Source organism: Papio anubis, chromosome X, assembly GCF_008728515.1.
Source record: "Papio anubis isolate 15944 chromosome X, Panubis1.0, whole genome shotgun sequence".
NCBI classification, from domain to species: Eukaryota; Metazoa; Chordata; class Mammalia; order Primates; family Cercopithecidae; genus Papio; species Papio anubis.
The window spans coordinates 25233210-25254709 of NC_044996.1; the positions used below are offsets into that span (position 1 = coordinate 25233210).

The 21500-nt window shown below is 39.5% G+C and overlaps 1 long non-coding RNA gene across 3 annotated transcripts in view; it reads left to right on the forward strand.

The window, feature by feature from the left end:
- LOC103880880 overlaps nt 1-21500 on the forward strand; it is a 120381-nt gene that overhangs the window by 60289 nt on the left and 38592 nt on the right. For all 3 annotated transcript variants that reach the window (XR_004180670.1, XR_004180669.1, XR_004180671.1), the window contains one exon: nt 4530-4606. This is a non-coding gene — a long non-coding RNA (uncharacterized LOC103880880). The remainder of the gene's footprint in view (nt 1-4529; nt 4607-21500) is intronic.

Consider the following 21500-nt stretch of genomic DNA (forward strand, 5'->3'; position numbering starts at 1 on the left):
ACTATTTTGTACTTCGACTTTGTCATAAATGAGACAGAGCTGAGGTTTCCCTTTTGGACTCTGTATGTAAAAGATTTCACAAGCAAATTAATCATGTTATTAAGATTTTGGCCGGGCGCGGTGGCTCAAGCCTGTAATCCCAGCACTTTGGGAGGCCGAGACGGGCGGATCACGAGGTCAGGAGTTCGAGACCATCCTGGCTCACACGGTGAAACCCCGTCTCTACTAAAAAATACGAAAAAAAAAACTAGCCGGGCGAGGTGGCAGGCGCCTGTAGTCCCGGCTACTCGGGAGGCTGAGGCAGGAGAATGGCGTAAAAACCCGGGAGGCGGAGCTTGCAGTGAGCTGAGATCCGGCCACTGCACTCCAGCCTGGGCGACACAGCGAGACTCCGTCTCAAAAAAAAAAAAAAAAAAAAAAAAAGATTTTACAGATTCTTAGCCTAGTTGAAGAAATGAGTTTTAGTTTCTATTAGCCCCACTGGTACAATCAACTAATGTACCAATCACAAACTACATAACTTCACAGTGGGATCCTTTACTTTTTACCTGTAGGCTCTTTACTTGGCAGTATCTTTTTAGCCCTTAGTTCCATTACTAGGCTTTGGAATTGAGAAATGGATATTCAGACATGCCATTAATGTATACTGACCCCTCTCTTTCCTTACTGTCGACTAGATATAAGGGTTTATGGTATTATCTGCACAATGTGTCTGGATAAGTTGTTATTGCACATGGCTGCATTTGATTTTGTAGGTATTCCACATTTTTCGGCTTCCTATTCCCTCAGTGAGACCTTTAGCATGGCAATTCAAGAATGAAAATATTCTCAACAGAGCTAGGACTAGGGTGAGGCAACCCAGGCCCCTAGGGAGCAAAATTTAAGGAGGCACTAACTTGCATATGCATGCCCTGGAAATGAGCATCTTCTTAAATGTTGCGCCCTAGGCACCTAGCTTGCCATATTCTAGTCCGGGTCCTGAGTTCCAAATCAGAGAGCTCAAAGTACTAGTTGCTGAGATCATTTGGATGATTGAGTCAACCCCAGTCCTTTACCCCAACTTGTAGGCATGTGTATGCGTGACTGCAGAGATCCTACAAATGTACATATGAGACAATAAAAATGGAATTCTGCAATCATGATTTTATTAATCACATGAAGGTAAGACTGACATTCAATGTTTATTTGCCCTCTGTGCTGCAGTAAAACAGTCTTGACATAGATTTTTTAATGAGCATGCATTAATTATTGTCTTTGAGAATCTCCTTGAATTTAACTCTTGCTGTTGCTCCATGGTCTCAAAGTCCCCTGGTTTTTCAGACCACCAATGGCACATCTAAATGTAGACAAATGCATCACTCTTATCCAAGTGCCTAACTATACCCACTTGCAAGGCATATGTGAATGCCACCTAATTAGTTGTGAAGTGCATTTTGGCATATGTCGGAAGTTAAAGCCACTTCCTTAGAGGAACTCAAACTCCGAATTTATCTTTATTAAGGCCTTGTCCAAATGATAAATATACACTGCCTCCTTGCTATCTACTGCTTGGAAATAAATCACTTTAGGATTGATTTGCTAATGGCTTTCTTCACTCTAAGGGTCCTCCTGCCCGAGAGGTCATACTGTCCTTCACAAACAAACATTGATAACCAAACAGAAGACACCACACTGACCATACAGTGAATGAAGAAGGAAGTCTGGAGCGAGGGGAAGCATGATCCTTTGCACAGCCTAGAAAAAACGAACCTTACCAAAGTGCAATATTATATTCTGGACAAAAGCCCCCAAACCACTTTTTAAGAATATGAGTGAACAAATGGGATATATTCATCTTCTTTTTCAGCAAAGTGCCATGAACGTTTGTACTTTAGTCAGGTATTACAAACCCCTCCAGGAGTCTGCCAAGTAATAGAAATCAGTGAAACTGGCTGGGTATGAGACAATCAGGAGTGATAGGGTCTCCAGGGAAACAGAGAATGCACTTATCATCCACTGCAGCTGCTTTTTGTGACATGGGAATATGGGCCAAATCTTGTTAGATCTTCTGATTCTTCAAGAGAAGCAGGTAACTTGATTTTTTTAATAACATGATGGCTCCCATTTTTTAACTGTTGGAAAGTTAGCTTAAGAACATTTTAAGGTCACTGCGTGGGATAAATAAAATATCCCTAAAGGACAGAGTTGCCTCACTAAGTCTTGAAACCTGACTCCTTTCCAACTGTGATTCCTTGCTCAGGACCATAACTCTGGATTCACATGGTGACTTTCAATGGCTCAGCCAATCATGCTAAAGTTGTATATTCTTAAGATGCCAAGATATTAAATTGTATTTTAGACAGTTAAGTTTACAATTATCTTTGTCTCACTGCACATGGGTGGCACCACCTGCCTGCAGTCTTAGCTCACTCTCTACATTATCGGCATAACACAACAGTGGACGCTTGATTTTCATTAGCCAGATGTAACTGATTGTCCTACCTTCACCTTTAGAGTGAGGCCACAGGGGCCCCATGGAACCACCTGCTTCTTGAGGAAGAAGTACGTACATGGAAATAGTGCTGTCTTAACCAGCTTGGCTTTCTTACATTTTTAATATCTTGTTTGTCTCAACTGTTTATTCCATGGTCATTGTCACTTCTGTTTGCCTGTTTCTGAATCTGTCAGTTGTTGACTAATAGAGGTAGAACTTGAATCCAGGTGTCCATTTCTTGAGGGAATTTGTTCTGCAAATTTATTCTCTGCAGGTTGAACTGAGATGTCTTTGATTTGCCCTGTGTCATATATATTTTAAATTAGCTTGACGTTTTCCTGCTCTTGTGATCTATGATGTGAAATTACTTCATGGCCTGTGGAAGTTCAAACACATTCCAAAAACTTCTGTTAACTTCCAGAGGAGCCTCATACTTCCTGGGCACTCATGCTGTCTGTGTCCCACACTATATTTGTGTGAAACATAGCCTTTGTCTCTCTGTCTGATTCTCTCTCTCGTTCATTCTTTCTTTTTCTCTCTCTCTCACTCCTACTTCTGCTCTCACTCGAAATCCATCCATGAGCTCAGTAGACTTTCCCCAGTCACATTACCCCTCCCCTTGCCACCAGGCTTCATGCATCTCACTCTGACTGTACCCTTCCCATCACAGCTCTTCACCCCCTGCCTCTCAGCTTGCCCTGAGAATGCTAACTTCTTTTCCTTCTACAGTGATAGAGCAGCCTCCTTACTTTTATGTGGCCTTGCTGCCACTTAACACTAAGGTCATTGGAGTTGGGGGATGACATTTTTGAACCTGTAAAAATAAACTCGGATTCTTTTTGTTAATTAACAAATGAACATAGAGCCAAAAAGCCTTGCTCTCTAGTATCTTAGGCTGGGTCTACTTCTGAGCCAAGGCCTGATGCTGATGCCTTTATGAATATCCCTGCTCTACCTTGAGACTATCAAAATGCTGCTTCATTTAAATTTTACCTCCCCTCTTCTGTTCTTCCCAATCTCAAATAACCTTATCACTTCATTTGTTTTGTGAGTTGCCCCACGTTTCCTTTGATGTGCGGTCTCCCTTGCTTTAGGAAGTTAATAAACTTAACTTTGTGAGACTATAGAGGTGTCCCTGTTGGTTATCATCAGAGGGGCTTTACTACCTTCTGCTGCAAGCATTTATTAAAGTATTTGTCCCAATATATGCAGTTTTCTCCCTAAAAGGATTTATCTTTCATTACAATGTAACTTCCGTGAAGACAGGGGATTTAATCTGTTTTCTTCACTATTCTAAAACAATGCTTGGGTCATGTTGAAAGAATGAACGAATAAATTCTGTTAATAGCCCTTAAATTAATACAATGATCTCCACATCCTTATAAGAGTATGGTACCTCATTTCAGCTTCTGCTAAACTGTGCCTTTGGTTCTGAACTAAGAAAGACTCGGATAGACCCTGTCTTAGTCCCTTCAGGTTAATATAACAAGATATCACACACTGGGTAACTTATAAAGAACAGACATTTATTTCTCACGGTTCTGGACATTGAAAAGTCCAAGGCCAAGATGCTGACAGGTTCGGTGTCTAATGAGGGCCTGTTTTCTGGTTTTTGATGGTGCCTTTTTCAGTGTCCTCATGTGGTAGGAAAAGGGCAAACAAGCTCCCGTGGGCCTCTATTATAAAGGTGCCAATCCTAATCATGAGAAATCCATCCATACAACTTTATCACCTCCCAAAGGTCCCATCTGTTAATATCAACACCTTAGGGATTAGATTTCAACATATGAATTTTGGGGGAATATAAATATTCAACCATAGTAGACCCCCATTCCAACATTTAGCTGTATAATTTGGGATAAATTATTTAATCTCTTTATACCTCTATCTTTTTAGCTGTGAAGTGGGGATGATGCTACGTATTGTATTTGGTTGGGAAGATTAAATGAAGTGATTTATATGAAAAGTTTATTGTGGAGTATGACACATGGTAAATGTTCAGTAAACATCAGCTAGTATTTTTCATTATAACTCTCCCTGGCCTTAATTTTTCCAGATTCCAGGCACTTGCACATCACTGTGCCCCTGCTTCTATTCAGCACTGCATTTCATTTTGCCTCATGATATGGTAAGGTATGTATGTCTTCTTTGTTTAGTTGTAAACTCTTTGAGGGCAAGGTCCATGTCTTACTTACCCGTGTATCACTGTAGATAAATACATCTATGTATCACTGGCACATAGTAGTCACTCTAAATATCTGTGGTTGAAAAGTCTGCCTGGAAAAGAAGATGACAGTAAGAGTGCAGAGCTGAGCCTGATTGGTAAATGTAGTGACTGCAGTGACTGTTAGCTGATTATGATAGAGCATTAATAGCTTCTTTTCTGAGTGGTTTTATTTTTTATTTTTATTTATTTATTATTATTTTTGAGATGGAGTCTTTCTCTGTTGCCCAGGCTGGAGTACAGTGGCATGATCTCTGCTCACTGCAACCTCCACCTCCCGGGTTCAAGCAATTCTTTTGCCTCAGCCTCCCGAGTAGCTGGGACTACAGGCATGCGCCACCACATCTGGCTGATTTTATATATGTATATATTTTTTTATTAGAGACAGGGTTTTGCCATATTGGCCAGGCTGGTCTCAAACTCCTGACCTCAGGTGATCTGCCCACCTCGGCCTCCCAAAGTGCTGGGATTTCAGGCTTGAGCCACTGCGTCCGATCTTGAGTGGTTTTAGAATATAACAACTAAATAGGAGGAGCAGGCGCAATGAAGGAGCTTTTTTGAGTGTCGTCTGCTCCTGCTGAGTGGTATTTGAATGATCCAGGGAAAATGAGAAGGGCCAAGGAAGTGGGTATGGACCAACCTGGTCATTTAATTCCTCTAATTCTCAAGAATTGCCACTCCAGTCTAGCCTAGCAATTTGGAGCAGTGGGTAAATTATTTGTAGCTAATCTGTAAGCAGAGATCATTGTGCTGACGTGTACTGGGGTTTTGCTCTCCTGGCTACCAGGTGGGGACCTGTGACTGCTTTGTCTTTTAGTTGCTCTAGAGACTGGAAATAAAGGCATAAAATGCCCTATGTTCACTTAGGGGGGCTTAACTCTGTGAGTGGCTCTCTACTTGTGAAAGTATTTATGACAACTGCTCTCCTGCTGCACGCGCACACACACACACACACACACACACACACACACACTCTGCATGGCCCAGAATAAAGAACAAGTCTTAAAACCTAGGAGAAGGTAAGAGGGCAAGGTTTTCTCAACATCCCTTTCCTGCACATCCTGCACAAATTCACACCTTTTGGCTTTTCGCTCATTTCCCAGTGTCCCAACCCCACTTGCCCTCTTTAGTATTCTCCAAGGGGTTACATTTGATGATCACTAAGATCCTCGAGCCTGTGGTGTGCTGGTAAATTGGCTCTCTAGGGGAAAAAAGCCCTGATTTGTAGCTTTGTAGTGTTTCCTGATTCCCTTCCTCCTTCTTTTCCTCCTCCCTCCCTCCATTTCTCCCCACCCTTTTCTCTTTTTCCTGCATTCCAGGCATAATTAGTCCCACCCCTCCAGTTCATTCTGCCTAGTTTTTCTTGTTTTCATCTTAGTACACATAACTTGAATTTCTCAGCTGTGTGTGGCAAAAGTATATACCATGTTATTTAAAAAAATTTTTTTCTTGATCTGTATAGGTAATTGAAATGATTAGTGGTAGCAGTTTTTATCCAATCATTGCTTTAAACCACACTCATGACATCCACAACGTAAGTAGGATGTTTTTGTCATTTTCTTGGAAATCATAGCCAGATAAATCAGGCAAGAGAAAGAAATAAAGGGCATTCAAATTGGAAAGGAAGAATTCAAATTATCTTTTTCACAGACGACATGATCTTATATTTAGAAAACCCTAAAGATTCCATCAAAAACACTGTTAAAATTGATAAATGAGTTCAGTAAAGTTGGAGAATACCAAATCAATGTAGAAAAATCAGTAGTATTTATATATGCCAACAGTGAACAATTTGAAAAAGAAATCAAGAAATCAATACCATTTACAATAGCTACAAAAAATATAAAGTACCTAGGAAAATTTAACAAAAGAAGTGAAAGATCCCTGCAAGGTAAACTATAAAACACTGAAGAAAGAAATTGAAGAGGATACAAAAAAATGGAAAGATATTCTATGGTCAAGGATTGGAAGAATTAATATTATGAAAATGACAATACTACCCAAAGTGATCTACAGATTCAATGCCATCCCTATCAAAATACCAATGACATTCTTCACAGAAATAGAAAAAGCAATTTTAAAATGTATATGGAACCACAAAAGATCCTGAATAGCCAAAGCAATCCTGTCCAAAAATCTGGAGGTATCATACTACCTGACTTTAATAGACCTTATTTTTTACGGTAGTTTTAGGTTCACAACAAAAGTGAGAGAAAGGTACAGAGATATTCCATATACTCCCTGCCCCCACATGTGTTGAACCTCTCCATTATTAACATCTTCCATCAGAGTGGTACATTTGTTCAATTGATGAACCTACATTGACACATCATTATCACCAAAAACTCATAGTTTACATTAGGGTTCATTCTTGGTATTGTATATTTTATGGGTTTTGATAGATGCTTAATCATGTATATCCACTACTATAGTATCATAGAGAGTAGTTTTATTTCCCTTAAAAATCCTCTGTGCCCCACCTATTCATCCCTTCCCCTACTCCCTGGCAACCACTGATCTTTTTACTGTCTCCATAGTTTTGCCTTTTCTAGAATGTTATATAATTGGTATCATATAATATGTGGCCTTTTCAGATTGGCTTATTTCACTTAGTAATGTGCATTTAAGTTTACTCCATATCTTTTAATTGCTTGATAGCTCATTTCTTTTTAGCACTGAATAATATTCAATTGTTTAGATGTACCACAGTTTATCCATTCACCTACTGAAGGACATCTTGATTGCTTCCAAGTTTTGGCAATTATAAATAAAGCTGCTATAAACATTCATGCTCAGCTGTCTGTGTGGATATAAGTTTTCAACTTCATTGGGTAAATACCAAGGAGTGCAATTGCTGTATCTTATGGCAAGAGTATGTTTAGTTTTGTAAGAAACTGCCACACTGTCTTCCAAGTGTCTGTACCATTTCGCTTTTCCATCAGCAATGAATGAGAGTTCCTATTGCTCCACATCCTTGCCAGCATTTGGTGTTGGGTTTTGGATTTTGGACATTCTAATAGATGTGTAGTATCTCATTTTTGTTTTAATTTGCATTTCCCTGGTGACATATGACATGGAACATTTTTTTCATATGCCTATTTGCTATCTGTATATCTTCTTTGGTGACATGTCTATTCAGGTATTTGGACCATATTTTAATTGGGTGGTTTCCTTACTGTTGAATTTTAAGAGTATTTTTTACATTTTGGATAATAATCCTTTATCAGATACGTTCTTTGCAAATAATTTTTTATGTCTTTTTAAAAAAATATATAAAGTAGGTTTTCAGGTTTCTTTTTTTTTTTTTTTCATTTTTCGGTGGAAGAAAGGTCTATATTTCAATGATACGGGGCTTACATTGTACTTCACATTTTCCTTTTATCCTCTCTCCCTTCCCCCATCTTGTTAAGCAGCACAATTCTTTTCTGAGCTAATGCATCTCTTGGCTTATTCTGACAATAGCAGCAAAGAACAGATGAGTCCAGCTACTGTTAGTCTATTTCCCTTCCTTCAAGGCATAAAGGAGTATGCCCTATTTTCTGCCTTTCAAGTTTTGTCGGCTGACATACTTTGTATAATAGTTGCATAAGATGAGTTGCTATCTGTCCAGGATTCAACGCAGTTTGGCATTATCCATGACTTGATGCCAAAGAAGAATTCACCTATGTAATTTTTTTCTATCATCTCATTGCCCTAAAATAAATGATTTGATGGTGAAATAAAATGTGTTCTAGGAGAAGCTGAGGAAAATATGCAAAGTGCATAAGAGAAAAAAGGTTCTCTGTGTTTTCAATAAATGACCATTCATGATAATGAGGATACAAGAGCACTTGAACATAACAGAGACCAAAATGTTTTTATATATAAAAACTAAGAAGCCCAGAATCAGTGTCATATTTTGAAAAGTATTATGCTATGGTAGATGCAAAACTACCTGGGAGTATCTATACTTCCACTTAAAATTCAACTTCTGCTTGGTTCATCTGATTCTTTCAAGGTCTTAAATGTTAAATGAAGGGGTAAAATAGGAAGGTATTTAAGTAATTAGTAGGCTTCCTGGGTCTTGATAACTTCAGTGCTTCTAGGAGCTGCCCAGTTGGCCACCAGTCTCTGTGGAATCCAGGGGCCTCTTCCCAATATGGATTTGACCAGCACTTTAATTGGTGAGTTTCCATTAGCATCTTAGCACTACTCTTTAATACAAATGCCTTATTTTCCATGGTTTATGAAAGTTTAAGTGATAACCATGATTGCAGGAACAGATTGTTGAGGAGCTGTTTTTCAGTGAAAAGTCGGGTCAGGAGATTGATGGAGGCTTTGAAATTAGATCCTTGGATTGAAAAATAAAGTTGGCGGTCATGAGTCCCATCAGTGGCTTCTCTATTAAAAGTCTCTTTTTAATTGCGATAAAAATATTTTACTTGAGATCTACCATCTTAACAAATTTTAGGTTCACAATACAGTATTGTTAAGTATAGCAATATTGTACAATTATAGTAATTAGTTAAGTAATACAATATTGTACAGCATAGTTTTAGAACTTATTCATCTTACGTAACTGAAACTTTATACCAAATGAACATCAACCTCCCATTTCCCCCTTCCCCTAGCCTCTGGCAACCACCGTTTTATTCTGTTTTTCCGTGAGTTTGACTGTTTTGGATACCTCAGGTAAGTGGAATCATGCAGTATTTGTCTTTATGACTGGCTTACCTCACTTAGTGTAATGTCCTTCAGGTTCATCTGTGTTGTCTCAAATGGCAGGATTTCCTTCTTTTTTAAGGCTGAATAATACTCCATTTTATATATATACTACATTTTACTTATCCATGTAGCCATACATGGACACTTATATTGTTTCCAGATCTTGCCTATTGTGAATAATGCTTCAATGAACATGGGAGTGCAGGCTATTTCTTTGAGATCCTGATTTTAGTTCCTTTGAATGTATACCCAGAAGTGGAATTGCTGAATCATGTAGTAGTCCAATTTTTAGTTTTTTGAGGTACTGCCATACTGTTCTCTGCAGTGGTTACATCAATTTACATTCCCATCAACAGGGTATAAGGGTTCCAATTTCTCTTCATCATTACTGACACTCTTTTTGTCTTTCTGATAATAGCCATCTTAACAGTTGTGACGTAGCCTTATTGCGGTTTTGATTTGTGTTTCCTTGATGATTGGTGATGTTCAGCATCTTTTCATATACCTGTTGGTCATTTTAATGTCTTCTTTGTAGAAATGTCTATTCAATTCCTTTGCCCATTTTTTTTTTTTTTTTGACAGAGTCTTGCTCTGTCACCCAGGCTGGAGTGCAGTGGCACGATTTCAGCTCATTGCAACCTCTCCCTCCCGGGTTCAAGCAATTCTCCTGCCTCAGCCTTCTGAGTAGCTGGGATTACAGGCATCTGCCACCACGCCTGGCTAATTTTTGTATTTTTAGTAGAGAGGGGGGTTTCTCCATGTTGGCCAGGCTGATCTTGAACTCCTGACCTCAAATGATTCACCTGCCTCGGCCTCCCAAAGTGCTGGGATTACAAGCGTGAGCCACCACGCCCGGCCCCTTTGCCCATTCTTAAGTTGGGTTATTTGGTTTCTTTTGCTATTGAATTCTAAGGGTTCTTTGTATATTTTGGTTATTATTTCTGTGATGTAAATACTCCCATCAAGGCCAATTTCAAGCTACCAGCTTGAGGCCACTGAATTCTGTGTTCAGAAGAGATGTGCACAATTGGCTCTTGTAAAACAATTTGTCAGTTTGTGCTAGCTCCAGCATCCTATTGCTTTAAGCTCTGACATTTTTTTTTTTACTTTTGTTCCTGATCCTTTTTCTTTCCATTTCCCATTATAACACACATACAATAATAGTTAACATACCCAAATTAAACTACAAAGCTTCTTCTTAATAACCAAACATGGCAAAAAAGGTTAAAGTGTTTCTTGCACACTTAACATATACACTATGAAATCAAGGTTGTGTCAAGGATGTGTGCTAGCTGCTAATTTTTAGTACAGTAAGTCCTCAATGTCATCGACAGGTTCTTGGATATTGCAACTTTAAGTTACATGACGTATAAAAACAACAATTTTTTTTTCTCATCAAGGATGTTAAATGAAAACTTAATGTAGTAATTAGGGAAGGAACAGCAAGAAAGACTATGTTTTGTGGTTCTGTAATACTCTCTGAATTGACAAGAGCCTCTCTGAAAGTCAAGCTTCAGTTCTGTTGATAGTAGGTCCCCTGAGACACCTTTTATAACAGACAGTCCTCTCTTCATCAGCTATGGCAAAGTCAACAGGGAGCAGTAGTATCAAAATGTAAACAAGTACTCCATTATACTCATTTTATTTATTGATTTACTTTTTAAAAAATGGAGTCTGTCTGTTGCCTAGGCTATAGTGCAGTGGTGCAATCAGAGTCCCACTGCAGCCTCAACCTCCTGGCCTCAAGCGATCTTCCTTTAGTCTCAGCCTTCTGAGTAGCTAGGACTACAGGTGCATGCCCCCATGCCCAGCTAATTTTTGTACATACATATATATATATATATATATATATATATATTTTTGTTTGTTTTGTTTTGTTTTGTTTTTTGAGACAGAGATTTGCTCTTATTGCCCAGGCTGGAGTGCAATGACGTGATTCCGGCTCACTGCACCTCTGCCTCTAATATTCAAGGAATTATCCTGACTCAGCCTCCTGAACAGCTGGGATTACAGGTGTGTGCCACCACGCCTGGCTAAATTTTGTATTTTTTTTTTTAGTTAGTAGAGATGAGGTTTCACTGTGTTGGCCAGGCTGCTCTAGAACTCCTGACCTCAGGTGATCCTGCAGAGACAGGGTCTCTCTAGGTTGCCCAGGCTGGTTTCAAACTCCTGGCCTCAAGCTATCCTCCCTCCTAGGCCTCCCAACATGCTGGAATTACAGGCATGAGCCACCATGTCCAGCTCATTATTTACTTTTGTATTTCAGCTTTTTTTCATGTCCTCAGATGTGCTAAACAATGCTTCTTCCTAATTTAATACATCAATTTTTGCTGCCATTGGAAGTTTCTGCAAATTGAATGTGTTTACTCTAGCTTGGAAGACATGGATGAGTGAAAAGAGTTATGCTTTCTTGCAAATAGTCTAGGAGTGGGAAACAGAGAGACAGCTGGAGCTAAGTTTGGCCCAAACTGCTTAACATGTGTGAGATTTGGTCTTAATTCCTTCAGTTTCCCTAGGTATCACATGCTCATTCCTCAGCCTCTGCCCAGCTGCCTCACATAGTCCATCCTTTCTTGACTTTGTTTCTCAGGCTAGATCCCAACAAATCTCACCTGGAGAAACTTGGAAAAATCTAAGCAATAAACTAGGAGTCTAGTGACTGCTGATATATATTTATATATATTATATAGTCTCCCTCAGAACAAAGGGACAAGGAACCTGTGGTGTGCTGGTAAACCGTGAACAACCAACTTTCCAGAACAAAAAAGTCTGTGTGTGTGCATGTGTGTGTGTGCATGCAGATTTTTACATTGTATTGATATAAAGGATGAGTAGTACACAATTAAAAAATAGTATACATTACTCCTTATTTTAAATTCCACAAACCAGTTTATTCTTACAGAATGCTTTTGTTAATTTTTACAAGTTCTTTTATCCATTGTCAATCTGTGGTTGTGATTGATGAATGAATGTAGTCCCTACATAAACGTGGCTGATATACTCATTTATGTTAATGAGTAATGAAAGTGAAACAACAAAGATGCATGTCAGAACTTCACTTATTCATCAGTGATGTGGGGAATTCCTTTGTTGAATCAAATAATAGGTTTTGAAGATTGGAAGAACATGTTCTTTTTTTGGTTAGTCAAAATGTGATGCCTATAGATATAACAGTTTTAAGTTTAATCTGCAGTATTAATGCTTTCTCCATCACTTTTTAAAGTTTGGACTATCAGCAAAACAATAAATCAAGCCTTGATCTTAAGCATTTCACAATTTTCGTACTGTAAATAATCCCTACCATGGCTGATGTCAAGCTACAATTGTGATGTCAGTGGGTAAAGAGTGGGAGGAGATGCACAGAAGCACGCCATTATAGGGTGTTTCCACCATACGGATACTATAGATATAAATAACCACATGGGCATAGATAAACAAAATGTAATTCAAGAATTAGAAGGTGATGTGTTTTGACTATTACTTTTGGTTTTAATATAATTTCATTGTAGGTAGACATAATTGAATTTTTAATAATGGCTGTGTTTAAAAACCAGCTTACAGAATTTTTGAAGATATAACAACTGGCTCTTGTGAGCTAGAATATATCAACTCCCAGCACGCTGGCAAGCAACCAAACTTGTGAAGGACCTATTACGGGCTAGACATTGCATGTGTAACCTGTAAGATTCCTTAGCTCTCAACAGTCTTAATAATAATAGTATATAATCCAATGTCATTGGCTCTTGCTCCATCTGCTTCTTGCAGCATCCCAGTACTGTGTTGTGTCTCTCAAACTCTTGACAGTCTCTAGTGGGTATCCCCTATGTGATCATGAACATATTTGCTTGCCATGTGCTGTTGCTGCTTTGTTAGACATTAACCACACATTCATCTGGAACTACTGTCTCCCATTGAGGCACTGTTGTTTCTTGGGTGCTGCTGCTACTCTGCTGGAATCTGATTTCTCCTTCTCACCCTGTTGCCTTTCTGCTGAGAGCTGACAACAAAGCACAGGTGTGTTCATGGCCCCAGAACACCTGGATAATTTTTCTCAAAGTAGGAAAAGCATACATCTTTTTCATTTGAATTACATTTTATTGGAAAGTGTCTGAAAGCAGGACTGCTGATAACCTTACAATATTTTTGAATAATCCTTTTACTTTAGAGTAGTTATCTTTTTAGATTTACAGAAAAGTTAAGATTTACTTCAGGGAATTGCCACATGCCTCATACTCAGTATGAGTATACATGCCACATACACATGAGTATGTGGCAACTCATGTTTAAAGATTGGGTAGTATCTTGAGGGTAGAATATCTATATAAATTTTTTGGAATCTTCTGCATGGGAGATTTGTCTGTTTCCTCCCATTTATTTATTCAATAATTTATATCGGTATAGATTCATGGATATTTACTTTGAACTTCAAGTTATACTCTAATGCAGTCGATCCTTATTATTCATGGATTTCCTATTTGTGAATTTGCCTTCTTACTAAAATTTATTTGTAAACTGCAAATCAATACTTATGGTGACTTCATGTTCATTTGCAGACATGTGCAGAGTGACAAAACTTTGAATAGTCTGATGTACACCTTCTCAGTTGGGGTGGAACAAGGTGATGTTCTACCTTCTTGTTTGCAGTTCTCATCCTGTAAACAAGTATTCTTTTTTCGTGTATTGATTTTCATGTTTTTCCAATTTTTGTACTTTTTGTTGGTAAATCTATGTTAAGGTAAACATGAATTTAAACTGATGTTTCCAGCTCTATTCTAGCCTCTCCACTTGCTCATCTGTGACCGTCCATTTCAACAGCAAGAAACTTGGCTCTTACCATCTGCTATTCATTTACTTAATTGTTCAATTCTAGTATACTGTACATGTACAGCAGTATCAGAATTGTTAACCCATACCCCATGGGAAACAACTAATAGAGTATGGTGCTTCTGTGCAGTTCCTTTTGCCTTAACTCTTACAGTCCCCACTCACCTCCAAAGTTACTTATCTCAGCACCCTTTTCCCCTTCACAGCTTTCACTAATACTCTTGAACATCCTTGACTGTTCCATTACTCCCTATTCTGTCATGGGCCATGTGGGATTGGGCTAGGAAATAGAGCCAAATGGCAGATACTTCACAGTGCTTAGGATCCCTGATGACTTAAGCTGTTTTAACACTCCCATTCCATCCCTTGATCAAGGTCAATATACCTTATTCCTTCCCTTACCATGATTCTCCTCCAGGAGACTTCTCAGACCACACAAAAATAGGCTCTTTAGGAATTTTTAAAGTTCATACCAGATTTACCCAAATATGTCTGAGTCCTAATTAGAAATAAGCTTGGCCCCTGCTCTATATATTCCATCTCATTTAATTTTATTTAATTATCTTAGAAATAATTCCTAAAATGTATTAAGTGCTTACTATTGTCAGGTATGTTTCCTAAGTATAAGTGTTAAATTGACTAGGTCTCAAAATCTAATGAGGTAGGGTCTACTGGTATTCTGCTTTTTTTTTTTTTTTTTTTTTAATTTTTTATTTTTGAAACAGAGTCTCACTTAGTCACCCAGGCTGGAGTGCAATGGCACGATCTTGGCTTACTGCAACCTCCACCTCCTGGGCTCAAGTAATTCTCCTGCCTCAGTCTTCTAATTAGCTAGGATTACAGGCGCATGCCACCATACCCAGCTAATTTGTATATATTTTTAGTAGAGACAGGATTTCATTTTTTGGCCAGGCTGGTCTTGAACTCCTGACCTCAAGTGATCCGTCCACCTCAGCCTCCCAAAGTGCTGGGATTACAAACGTGAACCACTGTGCCCAGCCTATTCTGCCATTTTACAAATGGAAAATAGAGACCCAGAGAGGCACTTCTCCCATCCTTATCCATTTTTGACATACAAACATATTTCAATTCAATAAACCTGTACTGGGGCCAGGTGCAGTGGTTCATGCCTGCACTCCTAGCACTTTGGGAGGCCAAGGTAAGAGGACTGCTTGAGGCCAGGGGTTCCAGACCAGCCTAGGCAATATAGCAAGACCTTGTCTCTAAAAAACAAACAAAAAGAAAACAACAACAACAAAAGCGTGTATTGAACACTTACTTTCTGCAGGCATTGTGCTAGACACTAGTGAAAAAAAGGGAAATGAATAAGAAATGGTTCCACAACTCAAGGAGATTTCAATATGTATCAAAATATAATTTCAAATAATATGGAAAGGGAATAAATTGCTTTGTACCTGCCTGGTGTATTAGCCCATTTTGCATTTCTATAAAGGAATACTTGAGGCTGGGTAATTTATAAAGAAAAGAGGTTTATTTGGCTCATAGTTCTACAGGCTGTACAAGCATGGCACCAACATCTGCTTGGCTTCTGGTGAGGTCTCAGGAAGCTTTTACTCATTACAGAAGGGAAGGGGAGCCATCATGTCATGTGGTAAGAGAGGGGGCAAGGGAGACGCCAGGCTCTTTTAAACAATCAGCTCTCCCATGAACTCATTCATGGAGAGGGCACTAAGCTCTTCATGAGAGATCCTCTCCCATGACCCAAACACCTCCCCCACTACCAACACTGGAGATCACATTTCAAAATGAGATCTGGAGGGGACAAATATCCAAACTATAACACCTGGTTCCTGCTTAACACTCACTGAGGAATACCCTGAGCTTTACCTTATTTCCTTTTGGTTCCCAGACCTCCCAGCCATTTTCAGGTTGGCATTTCCTGGCTTCCTCATCATCCGTTCTTTGTCTCCCCAGTCTAATTAGTAGATTGGTGGGAGGTAGCATGAGAAAGGCAAGGCTTTTCCCTGTGTACCCATTCTTTGCAGCAATCCAGCCATTTGGGCTTTAATTGGCTTCATAGGGCCCCTCAGTGCTTTGTCCTTTGTGCATCAGGAAGTTAATTACTTAATAAACCAAATGGAGTCTTTCAAAAGTGTAGTGTTAGCTCTTCTTTTTCTTAGAGTAAAACTTGGACCAAACTGAAGTACTCCAGTCACTGTGAGAACCAGCCAAAGATAAACCTGTGAAGTTGGAGAAATTTGTTTTAAGTGCTCCAAATTTAGGAGTCTTCATTCATAGTATGTCTTTTCACAGACCTCTCGGGCCCCTCTGTATGGCTCCTCCCTTGAACTTGCCCTTTCCATGCTTCTGTCTGTGTTTTGCCCTTTTCTTAGTGATTCCTTCCATCAGAATACTGTACATGTTTTGTGTCCTATTTCTAGGAGGCCCTGTTTAGTTAATATGATAAAGCAATTTAAAATAATATTACCAGCCAACACTTACAATGTAAACCAACACTTATAGTCATTCTGTTAAATAATGTATACATATGTATTAAATCCTCTCAATAACCTATGAGGTTGATAGTTCTTCTTACACCCATTATACAGATGAATAAGCCAAGGCCCAGAGTGGTTAAGTGACTTTCTAAGTTCACACAGCTAGCAAGTAGTGGAACTGGGATTTGAATCCAGGTTGTCTGACTAAAATCCATGGTCTACAAACCACCAAATTGTAAGACAATGGTGTTTGGTTTGTAATTACTGGTAATGGCCTAGTTATTGAAGCACATTTGCACAATTTCCTAATCTTTTTCCAAAGTACCAACTTTGTAATTTAACTTGTCAAGCGTTTATTGAGCACCTACAATAAACTAAATAATTTTCATCTTAACAATAACATTAATGTCTTAATTCCTGGGAGTGATTATTGTAGGCATCAGGAAAGGATTAGAGAACAATTAAATGTTAAATTGCATAGTACTGATTGTAAGTACACTGGTATCTGGGTAAGTGGAATTGTGCTAGGATTGGATGGTTAGAGATGAAGGAGGGAGAAGACATTTCCAGTAGTGGGAAATAACACCGAAAGGGATGGAATTGAGAAGATGAAGAGGGAGTAATGTGGAGATGTACCTGACTAACAGTAATTTTCAAGTCTCTGCGTAATTAAGATTAGAACCTCACTCCACCACTAGGAGTTGCACCTTCTGACAAGGTAGACAGATTGGGTTCTTAGAGGCCATTTTAACTTTCAGCCTTAACAGGAGTTTCTGTGTCCTAGACTTAAAAGATTGGAGAGAAAACCTTGAGCTGTCCTTTGAGGTCATAGGTCAAAGTCACTACTGCACCACAATTTATTGCTCTGTTTACCTAAGAGGGTTAGTAATCCAGCCTGTGGTCACCTAGTAGCCTTGTTCTTTCCTTTAATGGAAGAACCCAGTGAAGAGTCCAAAAAATCTTACCTCTGCATCTGTGTGAGGCTGCTTTTCCAATTCTTGCCGCCTGGTCCCAGTAGGATGGAAGTTTTGGCCCTTGAATCTTTTGGGATTGTCTTTTTCATGTGTGCCCCCTTTCTTAAGCTTCTGAAATTGTTTTGTACAGAGAGTTACTTTGATTAAAGTGACCAAACTGGGACAGAAAGCTGCCCTGTAATTTTTATTTCTCATTTTTATGATACATAGCCATATTAGAGTACCTTCTCCAGAGATAACAATGTATGCATTGCCCCAAATTGGCTGTCACCTAGTAAAAGTCAACACTTAAACATTCTTCCCATTAGCGCATGTATCTCTGTTCTCAAAAAGAATTTAAAGTTCTAAGAAACAGCAATTACCCTAACCCCCAAAAAAGCCCCAAACCCCCGAAGCGATCTCTCTTCCTTTGTTTGTACAGAAATAGGCTTTGGTTAGCAGGCAGCAGGTGGGATGATAAGTTTTTATGCAGGGGAACAGCATGATAAAAGTGGTATTACAGTAGGACTGATCTGGCAATACCATACCTAGTATTTCTCACACTGTGCTACAATTGCCTGTTTATTTGCCTTTGCCTTTCTCCCTCAAAAGAATGTAAATTCCTTGTAGGACAATTACTTACTCATCTCTACCTCCAGTGCCTACTACAGAGCTAGTTGATTGAGGAAAGGCTACAGGCAGAAAGATCAATTAAGGATGTAGGAGTAGGGGTGGGAAGAGGCTACTGAGGTAGTCCAGGTACGTGTGGTGATAAAAGCTGGGATGAGAACAAGATCTGAGGGATATTTTGTAGGGACATATGCCAGGATAACATGGATGAAAGGGCGAAGAATATAAGAGGACGTCACGATTTTGAACTTGAAAAATCAGAAAATAGGCAGTATTGTTGGGTTTTAGGGAGAAATAAGTAATACCTCTTTGTTCCTCTCCTGAGTTCTGAAACAAGTGAGAATTGAGACAGTAAGTAAATGAAGTTCAAGATGTGATTATTAGTGTCCTGTGAATTATGCAGATTTCCCCATATAGTAATTGGCACACCAGGACAACTGTAGCCTCCCCTTCCAGGAGCACAGGTCATCCTGTAAGATTCCCATATGGCTGAGAGCAACCTAAAACACTCTTTCAGGGCAGGCAGAGGTGAAAGAGAAAGCCGCAGAACAGGGATCAGCCAACTTTTAGTGCAAAAAGCCAGATAGTAAATATTTTAGGCTTTGCAAGCTATATGGTTGATCTCTGTCACAACTACTTGCCCCCGATGCTGCGGTGTGAAAGCAACCATAGACAGTTGGTAATGGAACAAGCATGGCTGTGTTCTAGTAAAACTTTATTTACAAAAACAGGTGATGAGCTAGAATTGGTTCACAGGCTGAGGTTTTCTGACCTCTGGACAGATGGAACAGAGTTGTATAGTTTCTTCATCAGCCTCACTAGTAAGCTAAGTCACACCTTGAGGAAAAGGGAATGAGGTGCTCCAGAAAAGCCAGGCATGTTATCCTAGTGGTGACTCCATCAGGAAAACAGGAGGCCTGGGGAATGCAATGGCCTTCTAACAGATACCATGGACAGAGAGAAAGTAATTTGGAAGAGAAGGTTTGTGGAGAGATGTTAATCTTGGAAGGTGTGGAGTTTGAGGTGACAGCAGGACATCCAAGTGGAGGTTACCTATAGCCACAGTGATGTGGGGATCTGGCTTGTTCTGGCTTGTGAGAGCCAATTGTGCACATTGTGCAATTTTCAACTCTGTGTTCAGTGACCTCATATTGGTAGCTTGAAATTGGCCATGGTTGGAATATTGATAGCATGGAAATTGGCAAAAGCTAGAAATCAGAGTCTGCCTTGCACCCACTGTCATGAGCCAATTGTTAAACACTTACTAGCACATTATTGCATGTAGAAGGTGTGAATGCAGATCTGAAACACAGCGCAGGTAGGACCCAATAGGAGAGTCATCTGCATGATGGAGAGAGCTAAAACTTTGGGAGTGGCTAAGCTTACTGAGCACAAGGCAGAAAATAGCCAAGTAAACGAAACCAAATACTTGAGAAATATTCACAGTTTGGGGTCAGTAGAATAAGTGGATGGCAAAGGCTGGGAAGAGAGATGGGAGAGGTAGAAGAACAAGGAAGAAGCAGTGCTAGAGTAACTGGCCATCACTCACTACCTATGATAGTAGGGCTCTTGGAGAACATATCAAAAAAAGACCATTTATCTTTGTTAATTACAAAACAAGAAGCCCTCATCCTCCTGAATAGGCAATTTGAATGGAGGGTGGAAAAAGAGACTCCTGGGATTCTGTGGACCTTCCAAACAGATCCAAAATTTGTCCCTCTAAGGCTTCCCTGGTACTACATGCTGTTTCAGTCAAGATCAAGGGGGACAGAATTTGGCACGTGATATAAAGCCACCCAACACTAACTATTTAAAGCCCCCAAATTTTACATTATTTCTCTTTAACTCATAAGAAATCTAGCTGCTATTGTGGTTTAAAGCCTTAGACTATATTCCTAGCTGAGAAATATAACAAGGGGTTTTCCCCCTAACAAGAAAAAAAGAAGAATCTGTTGCCTAATCTCGTATACTAGAGATCAGCTAATGCTTACACTAGCTTCAGTGGTCTTCTGGTTTCCAGGTAAGCCATACCTAACTCTAGGAAAGACTTTGCCGGCCGGCGCGGTGGCTCAAGCCTATAATCCCAGCACTTTGGGAGGCCGAGACGGGTGGATCACGAGGTCAGGAGATCGAGACCATCCTGGCTAACACGGTGAAACCCCGCCTCTACTAAAAAAGAACCACGAAACTAGCTGGGCGAGGTGGTGGGCGCCTGTAGTCCCAGCTACTCGGGAGGCTGAGGCAGGAGAATGGCGTGATCCCAGGAGGCGGAGCTTGCAATGAGCTGAGATCCAGCCACTGCACTCCAGCCTGGGCCACAGAGTGAGACTCTGTCTCAAAAAAAAAAAAAAAAAAAAAAAGACTTTGCCCTCTTCCCATGGGATTCTTAAACCCGGAAAAATTCTACTTCTTTTGTAGTCTAAATACCCCAGAGTGCTTCTCCTGACTCTGGAGCTCGCTTTTATCTCTGTTCAAAGCTAAATCCCTGTAAGGCCCCAGACACCCCAAAGAAAGGTCTTTTCTTGCATATCATGGACCCATACCCAAGCCTGAGAAACCAGATGAAGCCATATTTAAAGCTCCAAACCCCAGTGCTAGTGAGGCTCACCACAAACTTTAGTCTCTTAACATAATGCTTTGATCCACAAATAACACTCTTTGTGTTTATTTACTAAGTTTTCTGGGCCATATTGAAGATTTTTGAGGCTAGTCTGTCTACCTGTCTACCCTGCTTGGCTCTAACCAATTGAGAACAAACACAAGTAATTAGATGTAGCTCAATGTCTCCTCTTTACTTTTTTTTTTTATTAGTAACAATAACTAAAATTTATTAATGGTTTTCCAGATATTTATTTGTATCATATTACCTAATATTTATACCTATGAGGTAAATATGATTAATATTTTCAATATAGAGAAGAGGAAATTAAGGGACAGAAATCTTGAACAACTTATCGACAGTCACACAGTAGGTGTCAAAGCCAGAATGAAAACCCTAGTGGTCTAAGTCCACACACTCCACCATCTCTCTGCTTATATCTAAAAGACAAAATTCTCTGTTAAAGATTGACCAGAGGGTAAGGTTTAGGCATGAGATAAAGTGAGACTTCTGACTACCCCAAGTTAAAATTAGCTGTAGTCTTAGAAGTTGGAGAATGGAAGACCTCTTTTTCAATTTAGAGTCCTCACTCAGATAGTCTTACAAAATGGAGACCAGGAGCTGAAAAATGCTA